This window comes from Phyllobates terribilis, unplaced genomic scaffold (genome assembly GCF_046119375.1).
Source record: "Phyllobates terribilis strain yellow unplaced genomic scaffold, ASM4611937v1 Scaffold_7__3_contigs__length_470593459, whole genome shotgun sequence".
Lineage (NCBI taxonomy): Eukaryota > Metazoa > Chordata > Amphibia > Anura > Dendrobatidae > Phyllobates > Phyllobates terribilis.
The window spans coordinates 442705263-442726506 of NW_027362767.1; positions in this window are offsets into that span (position 1 = coordinate 442705263).

Here is a 21244-nt window from a genome sequence, read left to right on the forward strand (position 1 = left end):
GCCAGGGGAACTCCTGCTTGCTCGCAGACTGACCAGGCCCCTTATACTAGCCAGTACTCCCAGGAGGGTCTGCCTTGTACCATCAGTAAAGACCCTGAACTGCACCTCACGTCTCTGTGATTCCTTGCCGCACCAGCACCATTAGCACTGGGACCCTCACACCATCACTCCCATCATCTCTCACATTAGCTGCCCTGAGGCTATACTCCTCCCGTGGGGAGTTATCCCATACTCGGCTGCGCAAACAACATCAGCCTCAGCGGTCGGCAGCGCAGCGGCGGTCCCCACTGACCACAATCCACAGGTGGCGTAGTCGGACATTTGCTATACATTAAGACTGCCACTGGTTTGACCACCCTGGGCACGGACCGGGTCACCGCCATACGGAGACTACAACCCCCAGCATTCTACAGCAGGCCCCGTTCCGGGTTCCCCTGCACAACACAGGCCCAGGGGGCGCGTCAACTTTGGCGTAGTCGGCAGGATTTCGTGCCCACAACCACAGGGTACTGGGTGCCTGAAAAAGAGACTTTTAAACTTACCTGTGGTGAAGTTTCCCGCCGTCCGGAGTCGTTTCCCGCCATCCGGAGCCGATTCCCGCCATCAGACGCCTTCTTGGACCGTTTCCCGCCGTCTTCTGCCTTCTTCCCGCCATCCGCAGCTGCTTCCCGCCTTCGGACGCCATCTTCGGGACGCCGCACGGAAAGAAGAGGGGCGTGGACGCCGAAAGCGCCCGAGATCCGAAGCTCCGCCCCACGCTCCGCCCCACGCTCTGACGCTGCGCAAGGTCCTGGAAGGGAGGAAGAGCGACGCTGACGTCATCGGAGCGCGACGCCAGGTCCTCAACTCCGACGATCGACTGCGGAGCCGCGGCCTACGGAAGAAGAGCATCGCAAGGTAGGCCACGGTCCACTAGGGGGGAGGAGGATGCCGGATACCGAGGGGAGCTCCACTGCCACAGCCACCGCCAGCGCAACCACTGCAGCAGTCATGCCATTCACCATGCCCTATATCCCGGGGGCAACCTGGCTACCCCAGTACTCAGGGGAGTCACATACTCTAAATGACTTTAGAGAAAGACTGGATAGCCTCTTCCAGGTGTACCCCCTCACAGAAGAGCAAAAAGTGAGCATCCTGGTGGCCCAATTAATCGGGGCAGCCCAAAGGGAGGTAAAGTCCTGGCCACCTGGGAGGAAGAGGACTGTCAGAGAAATACTAGCTCGGCTGAAAGACACATTTGATACCCGCACCTCAGCCGAAATAAAGCTCAGATTTTACGGGTGTAAACAGCGGGCACATGAGAGTATAAGAGACTATGCGCTAAACCTAGAAGAGGACCTGAGAGCCATTAAGCAGGCAGACCCTGACAGCGTGGGAAATGAAGATAAGCTGTTGACTGAACAATTTATTGAGGGTCTACTGTGCAATGCCCACCGAACCCAGTTGCGGGCAATGGCCTTACAGGACCCTGACCTGGACTTTGCACAGTTCAAGGACAGAGCCATCCGGGTGCTCCGAGAACCGGCACCAGGTGGCGCTGTGACCCACAGGCGCCCTGCTATCACTTACCACCAGGAGACGGCGCCCTTGTCTGCAGGGCCTGTGGGAGCTGATGCGCAGGCTTTAAACAGTGACCCGGCTACAGACCTGCACCATCAGGTCCAAGAGCTGACTAAGAGCGTTGCCCGCTAACCAGAACTGTGCAGTCTTTACAGGTCTCTTCTCCAGGAAAGATCCAGCTGGCATCCGGACCGGAGGACGTCCCGTGGCGCCATCTAAGGAGGACCCCACCGGCCAGAGGAAGACCCAGCGACAGATACAACGAGGACGGACGACCCATCTGCCGCCGCTGCAATCAACCCGGACATGTGGCAAGGTACTGTCATTTAAACGGGCACAACCTGGGGTAGAGGGCCGACCCCCAGGCATAAGACCATCAGGCCCATCAAACTGGCGTGATAAATATGTAGGGGGACATCCAATCTTGCCTGTGGCACTGGATGGCATTCCTATGAGTGCCCTACTAGACACTGGGTCACAGGTGACCACCATCCAGTACGTGCTCTTTAAACAGTACTGGAATGACTCGGACATAACCCGCTACCCAGATGACGACTTGAGTATCATCGCCAGCAATGGTCAGCCCGTGCCGCAGGTGGGATTCAAAAAGGTGACCATTAAGATCGGTAAAGTCGAACTGGCGGCACAAGGACTGATTATAGTGGACATAGACCGTCATGAGAGTCACCCTAGAATAACCTTGGGAACTAATGTTATTGAAAATTGTCTTGCAGAGGTGATTCTCATTTTACAGCAGGTTGCCAAGAACGCCAGTTCCGGCCAGCAGCGTGTGCTCCAAAAAGAGATCCGGGCACTGATGAAGCGGCAACAGGAGGAACTATCTGGTGGTGAGATAGGTAGCGTGAGAATGTGTGACCCGTTCCCTATTGCCATGCCCCCAAAAAGTGAGATGATGATTTGGTGCCGGGCAGCTATTGGTCTAAGAGGTAGAGACTACCAAGCAATAGTAGAACCCATCTGCTCAGACAGTAGGCCCACCATTTTGACAGCACGGGGGGTGGTCGATGTACGCCATGGGAGGGTGCCCGTTCGCATCATAAATATCGGGGAGAGAGAAGTACACCTGCCCCGGTATGCCACGCTAGCCAAATTGTTCACCATCAACCAGAACTCTGTACAGGCCGTGGAACCCTTGCCTCCATCTCAACCAGAGGAAGGTAACGGCTCTAAGAAACCAATGGAGGACTGGTGTCAGCAACTGCATTTGGGTACTGACTCCACTCCCTCACACCAGAAACAGGGAGTCTATCGGGTGGTTCGAGAGTACGAGAGAGTGTTTAGTAAACACCCGCTAGACTTTGGGCGAGTAAAGGGGGTAGAACACCACATCCCCACGGGAGACCATCCTCCCATAAAGGAGAGATACCGACCCGTACCCCCGTCACACTACCAACACGCCAAGGGGATGCTTAGAGACATGAAGGAGGCTGGGGTAATCAGGGACAGCTGTAGCCCCTGGGCAGCTCCACTAGTCTTAGTGAAAAAGAAAGACAACACCATGAGAATGTGTGTAGACTACAGGAAGGTCAACCGTATCACACACAAAGATGCGTACCCGTTACCAAGGATAGAAGAGTCCTTAGCTGCATTAAAATCTGCTAACTTCTTCTCTACTTTGGATCTCACTAGCGGGTACTGGCAGGTTCCTGTAGCAGAGGCAGACCGGGAGAAGACCGCATTCACCACCCCGATGGGTCTCAGCGAATTTAACGGTATGCCGTTCGGGCTCTGCAACGCACCAGGAACCTTCCAACGGTTGATGGAATGCTGTCTGGGACACCGGAACTTCGAGACGGTCCTGTTATACCTGGACGATGTCATCGTCTATTCCAAGACCTACGAGGATCACCTGAAACACCTGGCAGAAGTGTTCGAAGCTCTGGCAAACTACGGCCTAAAGGTGAAACCCTCCAAGTGTCACCTCCTGAAACCAAAGGTGCAATACCTGGGACATGTGGTGAGTGCTGACGGAGTGGCTCCTGACCCTGATAAGATCACCGTGATTAAGGACTGGCCAAGACCCTCCAGCATAAAGGAAGTGCGGCAGTTCCTCGGGTTGGTAGGCTACTACCGAAGATTCATTCCCGGTTTCACCAAAATGGCAGCCCCTATGCAGGACCTCCTGATAGGCCAATCTCGGAAAGCCAAAAACCAGAAGCCGCCCTTTAGGTGGGAAAAGCTGGAAGAGGAGTCCTTCTGCCAGCTGAAGATGGCCCTCACAGGGGATGAAATCCTGGAATATCCAGACTACAGCCAGCCCTTTATCCTCCACACGGACGCAAGCAACATCAGGCTAGGAGCCGTTCTGTCCCAGATCCAGCAAGGGAAAGAACGGGTAATCGCTTACGCCAGCCGAAAGCTACGGCCCATGGAGAGGAACCCTGAGAATTATAGCTCATTCAAGCTGGAGTTCCTGGCAGTAGTGTGGGCAGTGACCGAACGTTTCAAGCATTACCTTGCCTCCTCCAAATTCACCGTGTACACGGATAACAACCCGTTGACACACCTGGACACTGCAAGGCTCGGTGCCCTGGAACAGAGATGGATGGCCCGCCTGTCCAACTTTGAATTCACCATCAAATACCGGGCAGGACGCTCAAATGCCAACGCGGATGCCCTGTCTAGAATGCCGAACTTACCGGATGTAGGGGAAGATCCAGAAGATCTGGAAGAAGTTGAGCTCCCTGCGTTCCACCGTCATGGGATTACCCTGTATTCCCACCGTGTGAAGGACAGGCGCTCCGTGACGTTCAATCCCTTGCCCCACTACAACTGGGCGGAGACGCAAGACAGTGATCCAGCAGTCCATTTGGTGAAGGAAATGCTGACCCAGGCCGATGCCCGTCTTGACCCAGATGCTCCGGAGGAGACCAAGCAACTGTGGAAGGAGAAAAGTAAGCTGTTCCTCTACAGGGAGAAGCTGTGCCGGAGAATGGTTAACTCTCGAACACATGAGTTGACCTGGCAGGTAGTGGTCCCAAGACGAGACGCGGCTATGGTTCTGGAGGCATACCACAACGGAGCAGGGCATTTCGGATGGAAGAAGCTGGAGTTCTTGTTGCGTGAACGGTTCTACTGGGTAGGCATGAGAGGAGCCATCGAGAGGTGGTGCAGAGACTGTGGCCCGTGCCACCTGAGAAGAAAAGACCGAGCCAGCCAGAAGACTCCCCTGCAGCCCATCATCACCAGACAGCCACTGGAACTGGTAGCCCTGGACCATGTGAAACTGGCTCCAAGCAGATCTGGGTATGTCTATGCCCTCACAATCGTAGATCATTACTCCCGGTTCCTGGTGGTGGTCCCGGTCAAGGACTTAACGGCTCAAACAGCAGCTAGAGCCTTCCAGCAGCACTTCTGCCGTCCACACGGGTACCCGGACCAAGTGTTGACAGACCATGGACCAGCCTTCGAAGCGGAGGTCTTCCAGGAGTTCTGCAACCTGTATGGCTGCAAGAAGATAAGAACAACGCCCTATCACCCTCAAACCAATGGACTCTGCGAGAAGATGAACGAGGTGGTGATAGATCTGCTAAAAACGTTGCCCCTGGAAGAACGCAGTCTGTGGCCTGAGAAACTGCCCGATCTGGTGGACCTGTATAACCACATCCCTGTAGGTTCCACCAACTGTACCCCAGCTTACCTAATGAGAGCAAGACCTGGTAAGCTGCCTATTGACCTGGATATGGGAGTCCTGACGCCTGAGGACACCTCGCCAGAGGCAGACTGGGATACAGAACGGCAGCAGCAGTATCGGAAAGTACAGGAGAGCGTCGAGCGAAGTCTGTCTCAAGCTAGAGAAAGGCAAGAGAAGGCTTATAACCAGTATGCTCCCGCTGTTCCCCTGGTACCTGGAGAGCAGGTCTTGAAGAGGAAGAGGCGGCTCCACAAGTTGGACGACCAATGGGAGAAGGACCCGTACACCGTACTGCCATCAAGCCATGAGAACCCAAAAATCTGCGTAATCAGTAAAGATGGAAGAGAAACCACAGCCATTGTCTCCAGAGACCACCTGAAGAAGTGTCCCGAGCAGCTGTAAAGCCCTGAAGAAGATCAAGAAAACCCTCAACCCGCAGAGGAAAGGGAAGAAATGATCAGTACCGTACTCGGAGACTTCCCCCGGTCTTGGACACAAGTAAACGACGCTGTCGTGGTACCCGTCCTCACCTTTCTCCAGCCAGACCCCGCAAGTGCCTACAGAGGAACCGGTAGAGCTGGAAGAGCAGCCGGCCCAAGAGGCAGAAGAGTCCACACCAGCAGTACAGGAGGATCAACCCTCTGCTAGTAGTGAGCCTGCCGTGCCCCTAGTGAGCCAAAGAGTGCGCAGACAGCTGCCCAGCTTACCCATAACACCTCCTACACCCTGTAGTGCAGAACCAGTTAGTGAGCTTCGTAGGTCCACTAGAGTCACTAGAGGTCAGATGCCCGCTCGCTGGAGAATCTAAACTAATGCACTGTGAATTTATCTGCTAACTGTTTATGGTTTATGTTTGTTGCCTGTTATTAATTATGTTTCTCAGTTACCCTGCAGATTTTTATGGACTAACAGGTTATGGACGCTGGATAACCGGAACAGTTTTGTAGATAGTTGCACCTTGATGCCTCTTGTGAAGACGGCCGCGGAAGAGAAAACCTGTCTGGCGTGGCCTACTTGCGGCCCAAATTAGCTAGCTCCAGCCTTGCAGCCACGCCCAAGGACAACGCAAGGGGTTTGCTTTGGACAGGTCCCCTACTTCCCTTAAAGCTTCACCTTGGGTGATATGGACACCCGGTTGCGGACACGCCGTGACCTTTAAAGAACTAAAGCTTCTTGTAAATATGTTATTGTATTATTGTTATACCCTGTATTTATGTTTCTTTAAAAAAATGTGTTTAGTCCCGGAGTACTAAAATTCACTAGGGGGGAATGTGACACCCCAGGGGTCTGGTTGCCACAGTAATAGAGATATTATGTCTGAGAGCAAGTGGGAGGTTTCTCTGGTCAGGAGCCCTAAACATGCAACACGGCCCACGCAGACCTGGGAGTGGAGGAATCTGCCCTTATAAACTGGGTCTGGGGCGGGATTAGTGAGTGAAGCTGCAGACAGAGACAGAGCCTGCAGAACAAGCAGAGCAGTCAGAGCCTGGAGAGGGAAAGTGAGAACAGGAGCTCTGTAGGAGCAGCAGCTGAAGGCCAGGGCCTGTGAGCAGAGATATAGCTCGCCCTGGCTGAAGTTACTAAAATCAGACACAGGAGTCCGAGGCTGTGGGGACTGATATATATACCCAGCAGCAGAAACCAACCGGCAGGGGATTCCAGGTCCTCTTGCCATAGAAGCCCGGAGGCTCAGTCACAAAGAAGGGACCAGCGCCGCCATCCAGGAGCGGAGGCTAACAGAAGGCCCCAAGTCACCAGCCATACGGGTGAGCACCACACGGTATACTCAGGGACGTGGGCTACTTGTAACCGCTGACAGCAAGGTAGCCAGGAAGAGTGCAGATAAACGGGGAGGCCTACAACTCCACCTGGCCAGGGGAACTCCTGCTTGCTCGCAGACTGACCAGGCCCCTTATACTAGCCAATACTCCCAGGAGGGTCTGCCTTGTACCATCAGTAAAGACCCTGAACTGCACCTCACGTCTCTGTGATTCCTTGCCGCACCAGCACCATTAGCACTGGGACCCTCACACCATCACTCCCATCATCTCTCACATTAGCTGCCCTGAGGCTATACTCCTCCCATGGGGAGTTATCCCATACTCGGCTGCGCAAACAACATCAGCCTCAGTGGTCGGCAGCGCAGCGGCGGTCCCCACTGACCACAATCCACGGGTGGCGTAGTCGGACATTTGCTATACATTAAGACTGCCACTGGTTTGACCACCCTGGGCACGGACCGGGTCACCGCCACACGGAGACTACAACCCCCAGCATTCTACAGCAGGCCCGGTTCCGGGTTCCCCTGCACAACACAGGCCCAGGGGGCGCGTCATATACAGCTTTTTCCTCAACTCTATCCACAAGTGTTCAATTGGGTTGAGGTCTGAGGACTGTGAGGGCCAATCTAGCACCTCTACTTCATTGTCAGTGACCCATTTCTTCGCTAATGCTTCAGGCCATTGTCCTGCTGGAACACTATGTCGTCCTTTTGATACCAATAGTACTTGAATGTACGAAATAACTCGTCTTGTAGGATACTCACATAGAGCTCAGCATTGAGACCACCATCGATCCTGGTCAAATAGCCAACGCCTTTGTCTGTGAAACAACCCCATAACATCAGGCCACTCCACTGAATTTAGCAGTTTCTTCAATTTCTCAATCCGTTAGCCCCATTTTCCCTTGTCTCTTCCAAACATATTTGCACCCATCAGAGACTAGTCTATTGACTTTTGTCTTATCTCTCCAAATCACCTGTTTCCAATCTTCTACTATCCACTTTTCGTACTTTTTTCCAAACTCAAGCCAACGCTTTTTATGATGATATTGAAGTCAAGGCTTCTTTCTTCACCTTTTTTTCGGACCACCATTCCAGACTTGTGTAACGTGCGTCATACAGCATGGACGTCTCTGATCTCACAATTTCAAAGCATACGAGCCACCTCCACTGCCATGTATGTAGAGCCAGAACTAATAGACCTTGTGATGAGCCAACTTGTTGACTCCAATATTTTGCCTGGACATCCACTTATTGGCTTTTGAATGGATGGACAACTTCATTTTGTATTCTTATAACTGTCATGGCGCTCACAGTTTGGCAATTTTTTTTGGCCGAGAGACTGCTATTGATGAGCTGGATGATACTGCTTCTCTTTTCTTTTTTTCATGACTGCTCCTTGATTTGAACCAGTGACCTTTCACTTGGCAATCAACCTGATAAATCACTGAGCTACTAGGAAATGTGAGAACAGGTTGTAATTTGTAGTATACAGGAAAAAAAAAGATTTTTCCACCACCAGGAGCAAAACAGTAACAATGCAATGACAAGACAAGAATCTACGTAACTAATAATATGTTGCAAGTCAAATTTATGTATGAGGTAGCCCAGATGATTGTCTATAAAATGACTAAAAAAGAAAGCAACCAGGTGCCTCTAGTAGTCACCTACAATCCAAACCTGGACGTGATAATGGGAGCTGCACGGGAACTACAACCTTTACTACAAAAAGATGCCAGATTACAATCCATATTTCGAGACCCCCCACTTTTGTGCTTTAGGAAGTCCCCAAATCTAAGAAGAATCATTGTCAGAATCTCCCTGTCATCTTCACCAGCTACAGGAACCTTTCCTGCAACCAGAAAAAGTGTAAAACCTGTCCATGTATAACCACCACAGACAAGATAAAGATCCCCAACTCACATCAGGACTACAAGATCCCAGGTACTTTCAGCTGCATCACATTTAATGGGGTGTACTTAATTATATGCACCAAATGTCCAGCTGGCGGTCTGTATGTACAGGAGACGGGGCAAAAGCTTAGAACAGGGATGAATTCTCATCGCCACACAATAAAAGAAAAAAGAATGGATCTACCTGTGGCTAAACATTTTTGTATCACTGATAACAGCATCATGAACAGGAAGTTACTGGTATTAAAGGGAAACTGTCACCCCCCTGGGCGATATCAGACCACTACTATGGCCATACAGGGTATAGAAAAGTAAATCTATACTTACCCGTATGGCCAATAGCAGTGGTCTGATTCCAGAGAAATCTTCTTGTATAAAGTTTCTTCTCCAGAGGCTTGGCGTCCGGGGGAAGCCAAGCAAACCCTTCCTATCTGCTTATTATGCAGCTAAATCCCCGCCTCTGGGCTATATTATCATCTTTCCCCCTCCCCAGCACGTCACAGGGCCCTGTGATTGCCCTGTGACGTGCCCTGCTGTCTCGCCTGACGCGCATGTGCACAGCTCATTAAAAGGTGACTTCAGATCTCAGAGAGACAAAACTATTTGGGACTACAAACTTATGACAACCATTGACACAGTCAGTGCAGGAATGAATGTGTCGCATGGATTATGTCATTCTACATCAACTAAGGAATGTGCTGCTCAGACCTCTGGGGGCATCACAACCATGGACCAGAGCTCAATCACAGGACAATAAAACTTTCTCACCCCTTATCTGTGAACTGCTCCAATATTTATGGCCACAACTCTTTCTCCTTCCTCCCATATTAATAGTTCTGCTTCACATCACTTGTCTCATCTATTGCATTATTGTTGTGCCCTGCTGTGTATAAATATGTGACTCTTCAGATTTTGTTATTCTATGCCTGATGAAGAGACCTGAGTAGTCTTGAAAGCTTGCAATTTGTTATCTTTTCAGTTAGCCATTAAAAGGTATCAACCACTGAGGACTCCGAAATCTTTTTATTTTTCTATCTACTGGCTAACACGGTACAAATATATATATTTTTCTTGTATAAAATGATGATAGTTTCACGTTCAAAGTAGTAGTGAATGGTAAGATATGGAGCCTGAAAGTCAAAGGTTGAAAACATTGTTACCCTTTTGCTTGTCAGTGTATTACCACCACAGTGTACAGGTAATACAGTGATCACCAGTGACAATATACATAGGAGTTCTGCATATAGCATCAGTGTACAGGTAAAACAGGGATCACCAGTGACATTATACACAGGAGCTCTGTATATAGTGTATAGTGTACAGGTAATACAGTGATCATCAATGACATTATACACAGGAGCTATGTATATAGTGTGAGTGTACAGGTAATACAGGGATCATCAGTGATATTATACACAGGAGCTCTGTATATAGTATATAGTGTGCAGGTAATACAGTGTTTACCAGTAGAGATGAGCGTTGTTCTACTCGAACTGTTCGCCAATCTCAAATTCGAGCTGTTTTGGGCGGTGTTCGAGCCGGTCGGCGAACACGAACAATTTGAGAAAAATTCGGCTGTTCGAGGTTATGTTCGATAACTGTTCGTGCACCAAAATCATAACTGGATTTTTCCTCAGTAATGATGAAAATTAATGTTAATACGCAGTTTGAGTGTACAGCGGGGCGGGGGGAGGGGCAGGGGATGGATCTCTGCAGGAACAATGAAGATCTCCATTTTTTTTTCTCTTTCCCGCATTTGCAGTGGGGAGGTGCAATCTGTCAGCCTATCAGCAGCGCACACACGGAGCGAAGTGCTTTTTTTCACACAAGCAAGGGCATGTGTGATTGGCAGTGTATGTCACATGTCCTTGCCCTATAAGACCAAGCCATTTTCCCCGTCGCCACCATTTTCTCACTGCTGCAGCTGCGTGTTAGACGGCACCGCAGCACCGCTGTTGCTGTGTGCGCTATACCTTGTTAATTTCAAGCCAATTTTCGCACAAATATACAGATAGCTTGGGAGTAGGGAATAGTTGTGATTGCAGTCCTTTTAAGGACTAGGTTACAGCATTTCCTACGACTTTTATCAGGCAGGTCTGTGCTCTTAAATAGATAGATTGTGGGAGTAAAGACTAATTGTAATTGGAGTCCTTTTCAGGACTAGGTTACATCAGTTCCTATCAGTTTTTGCCAGGCAGGTCTGTGCCAGTGCTGTGCAAGTTTTTTTCACAGCATTTGGCTGAATCTAGCAAAGCTAATCCTTTTTGGCCTATTGCAGAGTGTGTTAGTCAGTGGAGTAGCCTATCTGTGTTGCAAGATATACCACCTGTGTATAGAATACCAATTTTTTTACTGCACCTAGTGAAGTAAAATCTTTTGGGCATAGCATCATTCTATTAGTCCATCTATACTGACCTCCATCAGGTTGCAAACTGAATATAATTTTTTTCTGCATCTAGCTCTGAAAAAATATTTGGGCTTCTAGCAGTGTGTGGGACTTGGTCTATTAGTCCATCTATACTGACCTCCATCAGGTTGCAAATTAAAAATAATTTTTTCTTCATTTAGCTCTGAAAAAATATTTGGGCTTCTAGCAGTGTGTGGGACTTGGTCTATTAGTCCTTCTATACTGACCTCCATCAGGTTGCAAACTGAATATAATTTTTTTCTGCATCTAGCTCTGAAAAAATATTTGGGCTTCTAGCAGTGTGTGGGACTTGGTCTATTAGTCCATCTATACTGACCTCCATCAGGTTGCAAATTAAAAATAATTTTTTTCTTCATTTAGCTCTGAAAAAATATTTGGGCTTCTAGCAGTGTGTGGGACTTGTTCTATTAGTCCTTCTATACTGACCTCCATCAGGTTGCAAATTGAATATAATTTTTTTCTGCATCTAGCTCTGAAAAAATATTTGGGCTTCTAGCGGTGTGTGGGACTTGGTCTATTAGTCCATCTATACTGACCTCCATCAGGTTGCAAATTAAAAATAATTTTTTTCTGCATCTAGCTCTGAAAAAATATTTGGGCTTCTAGCAGTGTGTGGGACTTGGTCTATTAGTCCATCTATACTGACCTCCATCAGGTTGCAAATTAAAAATAATTTTTTTCTTCATTTATCTCTGAAAAAATATTTGGGCTTCTAGCAGCGTGTGGGACTTGTTCTATTAGTCCATCTATACTGACCTCCATCAGGTTGCAAATTAAAAATAATTTTTTTCTGCATCTAGCTCTGAAAAAATATTTGGGCTTCTAGCAGTGTGTGGGACTTGGTCTATTAGTCCATCTATACTGACCTCCATCAGGTTGCAAATTAAAAATAATTTTTTTCTGCATCTAGCTCTGAAAAAATATTTGGGCTTCTAGCAGTGTGTGGGACTTGGTCTATTAGTCCATCTATACTGACCTCCATCAGGTTGCAAATTGAATAAAAAAATTTTCTGCATCTAGCTCTGAAAAAATATTTGGGCTTCTAGCGGTGTGTGGGACTTGGTCTATTAGTCCATCTATACTGACCTCCATCAGGTTGCAAATTAAAAATAATTTTTTTCTGCATCTAGCTCTGAAAAAATATTTGGGCTTCTAGCAGTGTGTGGGACTTGGTCTATTAGTCCATCTATACTGACCTCCATCAGGTTGCAAATTAAAAATAATTTTTTTCTTCATTTAGCTCTGAAAAAATATTTGGGCTTCTAGCAGTGTGTGGGACTTGTTCTATTAGTCCTTCTATACTGACCTCCATCAGGTTGCAAATTAAAAATATTTTTTTTCTGCATCTAGCTCTGAAAAAATATTTGGGCTTCTAGCAGTGTGTGGGACTTGGTCTATTAGTCCATCTATACTGACCTCCATCAGGTTGCAAATTGAATAAAAAATTTTTCTGCATCTAGCTCTGAAAAAATATTTGGGCTTCTAGTGGTGTGTGGGACTTGGTCTATTAGTCCATCTATACTGACCTCCATCAGGTTGCAAATTAAAAATAATTTTTTTCTGCATCTAACCCAGCCAATAGTTTTGGCCTAATACCACAGTTTGGCCACTCAGCTCTGCTCGGTTACCATCCATTGTTTTTTTGTGCAAACAACTCCAGAGTTGTGAATTAGTTAACCACCAAAATGAGTGGAAAAAGGCCTGCTGCTGGTGGAAAGGGGAATAGGCGTGTTGGGAAGGGGAAAAAAGGTTGTGTCCGTGGGGTAGGTGCAGAAGAAAGACCATCTTCCAGCCAAACTAAAATGTCTACTTCTTTTAGCTGACAATGTGATAAGATCCCTTTCTTACGGCCACGCCAATCGCTAAAAATTCTAGATGAGGCACAAAAACAGCAGGTGCTTCAACGGATATCAAGTGCTCCTTTAAGTGGGCTCTCTTCCACATCAACTTCAACATCACAAATACTCCAGTCCTCAAAGGTGTCACCCAAATCGCACTTGCTTCCTCACAGCTCCCAAATCTCCAGCTGCCCGTCTGAGTATGAGGTAGAACAGATGGTTGAGTCTGCAGAGCTGTTTACTCATACTATAGCCTGGGAATCAGAGGTCGACTCCAGCGCTTCTGTGAATCCAGACGAGGAAATGATCTGCACTGATGCCCAGAATCTTTATGAGTCGGATCCAGGACCAGACGCAGAAGGTTCTGACCATAATGTAGACCCTCATTCCCAAACTGTAACTCCTGTTGGTGGAGACAATGAGGAAGACGATGATAAGACTCAAATACCTGATTGGAGCGACAACTTTAGTTTTTTGTCAGGGCAGGAACAGGTTGGCTCTGAGGACGACGGGTGTGATAACGCACAGGGTGATGATGATGAGGTCGGAGATCCCACTTACTGTCAACCCACAGTCAGCCAAGAGATGAGGTCAGCAGAGGAGGTGGAGGAAGATGCTAGTGACGACGAGGTCAGGTTGCGCCTTCCTGGACAGAGACGTAGTACTGGAAGCACGTCAACAACTGCATCCTCAAACACAACTCTGCCTCTCACCACAAGTCGTGGTGGCTCTTCAGGTCGCATGGGTGCTAAGCCTTGCATGGCCTGGGCATTTTTTCAGATCGATAAAGATGACCCAACTCGTGTTATCTGTAACATTTGTCAGCAAAAGCTAAGTAGAGACCAAAAAATACATAGTTTGAGTACTTCATGCATGAACCGGCACATGGACATGAAGCATAAGTTGCAGTGGGAAGCTCAGTGTGCTACAATGCGGTCTAGCCGGCCGGGCCAACCACCGTCTGCCATATCTTGTGCATCCGCGGCCTCTTCATCCTCTGTGACTGGGGGGACAGCAGTCACACCTGTTTTGGGGCGCAGACCTGCCACCTCTTTACCCGCAACAGCCAGCGTGATTGGCAGGTCATCATTTTCTTTGGAGGTGGTAACACCAGCTGGTCTTGAGCGCTGTCCGACATCGATAGCACCACCTTTGGATCAAGGCAACCTAACATGTCCGCCTGCATCTTCCTCACAGACCGGCAGTTTGCCGGGGACACCCTTATCAACCCCGTCTAAGCACAATAGCCAGCCCTCGGTCCCTCAGATGTGGACAAGTAAAAGACCATTTCCTCCTAGCCATGAGAAAGCTAAGAGGTTGAATTTCACCATCTGCAAGCTCTTGGCTACAGAAATGCTGCCTTTCCGCCTGGTGGACACAGAGGATTTTCGAGACCTTATGTCCGTCGCAGTGCCCCAGTACCAGATGCCCAGTCGGCACTACTTCTCAAAGAAAGGTGTGCCTGCGCTCCACCAGCATGTCGCACACAACATCACCGCTTCTTTGAGAAACTCTGTGTGTGACAGGGTGCATTTCACCACAGACACTTGGACGAGTAGGCATGGACAGGGGCGTTACATGTCGCTGACTGGGCACTGGGTAACTATGGTGACAGCAGGACAAGGGGCTGCTGTCCAAGTCTTGCCGTCCCCACGAGTTGTGCGTCAATCCTCTTTATGTCATTTTTCCTCCACTGCTTCTGCCTCCTCAACCTCCTCTCGGTCTTCCACCTGCACCCAAAGCCTGTCTGGTCATGCCACAAGCTTTCTAACTGCGCAGAAGGGATCCTGCACACCTCCTTACTATGCTGGCAGTAGGGCTCAACGTCATCAGGCGGTTTTTACATTGAAATGTCTGGGAAATGTGAGTCACACAGCTGAGGAGTTGTGGTCAGCTCTGGAGAACCAATTTCATGAATGGTTGTCTCCACTGGACCTGAAACCAGGGAAGGCCGTGTGCGACAATGCTGCAAACCTGGGTGCGGCCCTTCGCCGGGGCAATGTCACACACGTGCCTTGTATGGCTCACGTGTTGAACCTGGTTGTCCAGCAATTTTTAGCCCACTATCCCAGACTAGATGGCCTTCTGCAGAGGGCACGGTCGCTGTCTGCTCACTTCCGCCGTTCGCATCCCGCAGCTCAGCGACTTACATCTCTACAGAAGTCGTTGGGCCTGCCACTTCACCGGCTAAAATGCGATGTGCCTACCCGGTGGAATTCAACTCTGGACATGTTGCAGCGACTGTGGCAGCACCGACAAGCCCTGGTGCAATACGTTCTGACGTATAGCCTGGGCCAACGAGATTCAGAGGTGGGGCAAATCACGCTGGAGGAGTGGTCTCAGATCAGGGACCTATGCACCCTTCTGCACAGTTTTGAAATGGCGACGAAGATGTTTAGTGCTGACGATGCCATTATCAGCATGACTATTCCGGTGATTTACATGCTGGAGCACATGTTAAACAGAATTCGGAGTCAGGTGGTGGCACAAGAGGAGGTGGAGGAAGTAGAGGAGGAGGAGTTGTATGCGGAAGGGCTAACATCTGCAAGGTCCAGACGGTCGGCAGCACCAGGGCGGCAGGCATGTGAGGGTGGGGGAGATGATTTTACCAGGGCGCATGGTAGCAGCCAAACTAGTGAGGAAGGTGCAGGAGCCCAGGAAGAAGTGGAGGACGAACTGATGGAAGACTCATCAGATGAGGGAGACCTTGATCACATTTCTGTTGTGCGAGGTTGGGGGGAGAGGACAGAGGAAGGAAGCATGATTGTTACCTCGCCACCAACACAACAGGGACTTGGTGCTCCTGGATGCGCAACACACATGAGTGCCTTCTTGCTGCACTACCTGCAACATGACCCTCGAATTGTGAGAATTAGAAATAATCCTGACTACTGGGTTGCCACACTGTTAGATCCCCGGTACAAAAGTAAATTTGCAGAAATTATTCCTGCCATAGAAAGGGATGCACGCATGCAGGAGTATCAGCAGAGACTGTTGCAGAATCTTACATGTGCTTTTCCACAAAATACCAGTGGTGCACGTAGTGAATCTCACAGTTCCAACTTGCCAACCGTGGGACCGTCAAGTGTTCAGCACTCAAACCGTAACAGAACCACAGTATCTGCTGGTAACATCAATTTTGCGGAATCATTTCACCACTTTTTTAGCCCATCCTTTGCAAGGCCACAGGAGACAAGAAGTCTGACACATAGTCAACGCCTAGAGACGATGGTACAGGAGTATCTCCAAGTAAACATTGAAGCCACGACTGTGTCACTGGACCCTTGCTCTTTTTGGGCTTCCAATCTGGATAAATGGCCGGAGCTAGCCACTTACGCCTTGGAGATCTTGTCATGCCCCGCAGCCAGCGTTCTGTCTGAACGTGTGTTCAGCGCTGCTGGTGGTGTGCTGACAGATAAGCGCACGCGGCTCTCCACTGATAATGTAGACAGACTCACGTTCATAAAGATGAACAAATCATGGATCCGAAACGACTTTTCTACCCCTGTGTCATCCTGGGGAGAGTAAAAGCTTGATGATTGGTTAAAATCACCCTACCAACCGTTTTAAGCTTTCAAATTACTAATCATGTTTATCTGTATCTTGACTGGAAAATAATTTGGGCTTTGTAGCAGTGTGCAGCACTGATCCTATTAGGCCATCTATAATAAGCTTCACCAGATTTAAAATTAAAAATAATTTTTAGCTGCATCTAGCCCGGAAAATAATTTTGGGGCTCCGAGATGCGCAAGACACATAAGTGCCTTCTTGCTGCACTACCTGCAGCATGACCCTCATATTGTCAGAATTCGAAGTAATCATGACTACTGGGTTGCCACACTCTTAGATCCCCCAAACTTTTCGATCAACCTTTTCATTTTAATAAAGACCAAAAAAATGGTCATTTTTGAAATTATAAGCATTAGCAGGTTGTTAGAAACTGAAATCAAACAGTTTTCAACTCAAAACTTTATTCTAGGTGATGTTACATTTTCACATAGGACCCCTTGTTCGAAAGGAGCTTCTGAACTCTCTCGTCCATTGAATTTGTCAGGTTTTGGATGGTTTCTGCTTCAATTGTTTTGCATGAGGACAGAATACCCTCCCAGAGCTGTTGCTTAGATGTGAACTGCCTCCCGCCATCATAGACACTCCTTTTAATGATGCTCCAAAGGTTCTGAATGGGGTAGAGGTCAGGGGAGCATGGGGGTCACACCATAAGTTTGTCCCCTTTTATGCCCATATCAGCCAGAGATGCAGATGTTTTATGTGCAGCATGAGATGGTGCATTATCATGCAGAAAAATGATCTTGCTGTGAAATACACGGTTCTTCTTCTTGAACCATGGCAGGAAGTGCTGTTTGAGAAAATCCACATACATTATGGAGTTCATCTTTAGCGCCTTTAGGGATCCTAAAGGGGCCGACAATCTCTCTCCCCATGATTCCAGCCCAAAACATTACTCCACCTCCTCCTTGTTGGCGCTGTAGCCGTGTTTGCGTGGGGTGTCCATCAACCAGCCATCCTCCACTCCATTCATCTGGACCATCGAGCGCTGCACGGCACTCATCCGTGAACAAAACAGTTTTGAAATCAGTCTTCATGTAATGTTTGGCCCACTGGAGCCGTTTCTGCTTGTGTGAAGTGGATAGAGGAGGTCGACAGGATGGCGTATGCACAGCTGCAAACCTCTGAAGGACCCTGCATCTTGTTGTTCGGGGGACGTTGGAGGCACAAGCAGCTTCAAAAACTTGTCTGCTGCTATGACAAGGCTTTTTTGCCGCTGCTCTTTCAACCTGACGTAATTGCCTGTAGGAAAGAGTCCTCAATTTGCCCTTATCAGCACGCACACGTGTGTACTGTGAATCAGCTACATACTTCTTGATTGCCAAGACACTTCATCCTGATCATCGCACAATGTTGATTGTAGTCATGCCTTGACCTAAACACTCCACAATTTGTTGCTTCTCAGCAGCCGACACATCCTTTTTCTTTCCCATTTTGGCAGAAAATGTAGGCTGCTTAATAATGTGAGAGAGCCTTCTTAAGTAGTCTTGCCTTTCATTGGACACACCTGCCAAACTAATTAGCACAGGTGTCTGCAATTGCTTACAGTGATATAAAGAGCCCTGACACACATCACCATCAATGAGTTTAACTGACAAACAAACAAATTCTTCCCTTATCACTCCTAAACACTTTTTGCATAATAATTTGGAACGCGGTGTACATGTGCTTTTCCACAAAACACCAGTGGTTCACGTAGTGAATCTTACAGTTCTAACTTGCCAACCGTGGTCTGTATGGAATTGTTCCATAAAGGGCCCAAAATTAAGATAACATAGATGGGAGAGGTCTCTATGAATAGGAATTCCTAAGTATTTGATACCCTGTGAGGGCCAGGCAAAGGGAAAGTTGGACTGGATGGAATCCTATATGGATTTAGGGTGGGAGACATCGAGGGCCTCAGACTTCGCTGCATTGATTTTAAAATTTTACCATGTAACAAAGTGATCTATTTCAGCCATAACAGCAGGGATGGATATATGTGATTGAGTGATATATACTAGGACATCATCAGCAAATAGAGAGCACTTGTACTCGATGCCTCCCACCTCAATCCACCTAATATTGGGGTTATGGCGAATTGATGAGAGCAGGTGCTCCGTCACTAGGATGTATAAGAGAGGGGACAGAGGACATCCCTGCCTTGTCCCATTGGTGATTGTGAAAGGTGATGAAAATGTTCTGACGCACCCCCTGGGCCTTGGGACACCCGGAGCCGGACCCTTTTTGGTGGATGCTGGTGGTTGTAGTCTTTGTGGCGGCGATCCGGTTCCGTGGCTCAGGGCGGTCAAACCAGTGGCGGAACTATTTATGTGGTTTTGATGTTTAAATGTCCGACTACGCCACCCGTGGATTGCGGTCAGAGTGAACCGCCGCTACAGGGCAGACCGCTAAGGCTGGTGTTGTGGGTGCAGCAGAGCGTAGCATAACTCCCCACGGGAGGAGTATAGCCTCAGAGCAGTGTATGCGGAGGATGGGGGTGATGGTGCAGGGCAGCAGCAGTAACGACACGGAGTCAGTGATGCAGTTCAGGGCCTTTACTCACAGTTCTTATTATCCAGACCACGTCTGCAGGTAACGGCTGCCCACGTCGTACTGTGCTCACCAGGTGAGGGGCTCAGACAACTCCCAGATAACTTTGGAGCGCTTCACAGGACCCCCTTTGTGTGTCCTTTGTCTGGCCTTTCTTACCAACACTTCTGTCCGGCTGCCTCGGGCCTCCTCTTGGTAAACTTGGCGCCAGTTTCCCTGACCCTATGTGGTGCCTTCCTAGCGGGTGGAGCAAGGGGCTGCGCCACATAAAATGTCAGAGCCTCCGGTTTCTAGCTGAGGGTCGTTTCCTGCCTCCACTAGTTCGGGGACCGGTCTCCCCCTTTGGCCTGACCCCTCCACGCAGGTGGATTCGGGCGTGCGGTGGCGACTCGCCCGTCCGCACCCCTGGGATCCCTTCATTCCTCGTTCCTGGAGCCTTCTCCGCTCCTCTTCCTTCCTTCTCCCTCTTGCAGGCCTGGGCCTCTGTTACTAGGCCCGCCTCCGGAGCAGAGCTCATGCAGAGCCCCTGCTCCCTGCCACTTCTGCTCAGACTTCTCTGCACTGAACTAAGATGGTGCCCACCTTTTATACTCCCTTCTCAATGCACCCAGGAACTGCTTCCTCCCTGCTCCTGCACTGCAGGGTTCCCCTTCCTCAGTGTTCCCTCCCCCCACTCCAGCCAGGGACAGGGACTGTCGTGCCCATCTCAGGGGCATATTGGTCGCCCTGCCCCACGGCAATGTGGTGTAATGCATGCAGGTGTCGGGTCCTGATCCACACTCCATCCTTATCTGAGAGTGAGATATCACACCTCTGGGTGAGGTGCAATACGTCTGTAGCAACCGAGCCCTCGGTGCTACAGTTCCATTTATCTTCAGCCTAGGTGACGTATTGTGATACAGGGCCGTGATTTTGGCTATAAAAGGGTCCCCTAGACCCCTACCCCAAGCTTTTTAAGAGAATCATATATGGCGTGCCAGGAGACTCTATGGAATGCTTTCTCAGCATCCAACGAGAGTATCTACTTACAAATTTTTAACTGCATCTAGCCCAGGAAATACTTTGTGCCTAGTAGCAGTGTCTGCTAGTCAGCGGATTATCCCGGCTGTTAAGCAAGCTACACCACCTGTAGTTTGGACACTTAATTTTTTCAAAGGAAATGCTTCGGGACCACGGGATACTTAGTGAAGAGCATCAGGAGGCACCCCAAGGCATAGGGGCTGGGACTGGCACTAGGATGCCTTGCGGTGGACAGCTGAGCTCGATCCTTATAAAAGCTTTTTAACTGCAGCAGCTTTAGTGGACGCTACTGGAGCTGGAATTACGCGGCTGCTGGCATGAGACTTGCCCTCCAATAGATCCTTGTAAATGGATTTAAAGTGTATTCATTCAAATTAGAGGGACAATTTAAATTAAAAAGCTTAGAGCTGCCTCCACCACAGGGGGGCTCTCTCGACCCACCAGCGGACAGGCACCAGTATTGGGAGAGGGGGGCTGGCCGTCAGGGTTCACCGCGGCTCTGGCACAAACCCGGCGACACGGAGGTGGCACGGGCAGGAGCGGACTGGCCGTCTCGGCTTCTCACTTTTTGGATTTTAGAAGGGCATGACATGCCTATATCTGTGTCTACCCCTCCTTTTACTCCTCCACCTCTTTTCTTTTCGCATGACTATATGTACTTGTCACTTTTCCATGTGTTAGTTGTGTCTTCTGAGCAGTTTGTCAGCTTTTGGACACCTTTGAAGGTGTTTTCTATGTGTTTCTATGTGTTTTTGTTTGCCTGCCATTGGTTTTAACGGTGTTCGAAGGTGTTCGACGAACAGTTCGACGAACAGTTCGGCGAACACACGGGTGTTCGACGAACCGAACCGAACTCGAACACTACGGGGGTGGCTCAACACTATTTACCAGTGATATTATACGCAGGAGCTCTGTATATAGCGTATAGTGTACAGGTAATACAGTGATCAT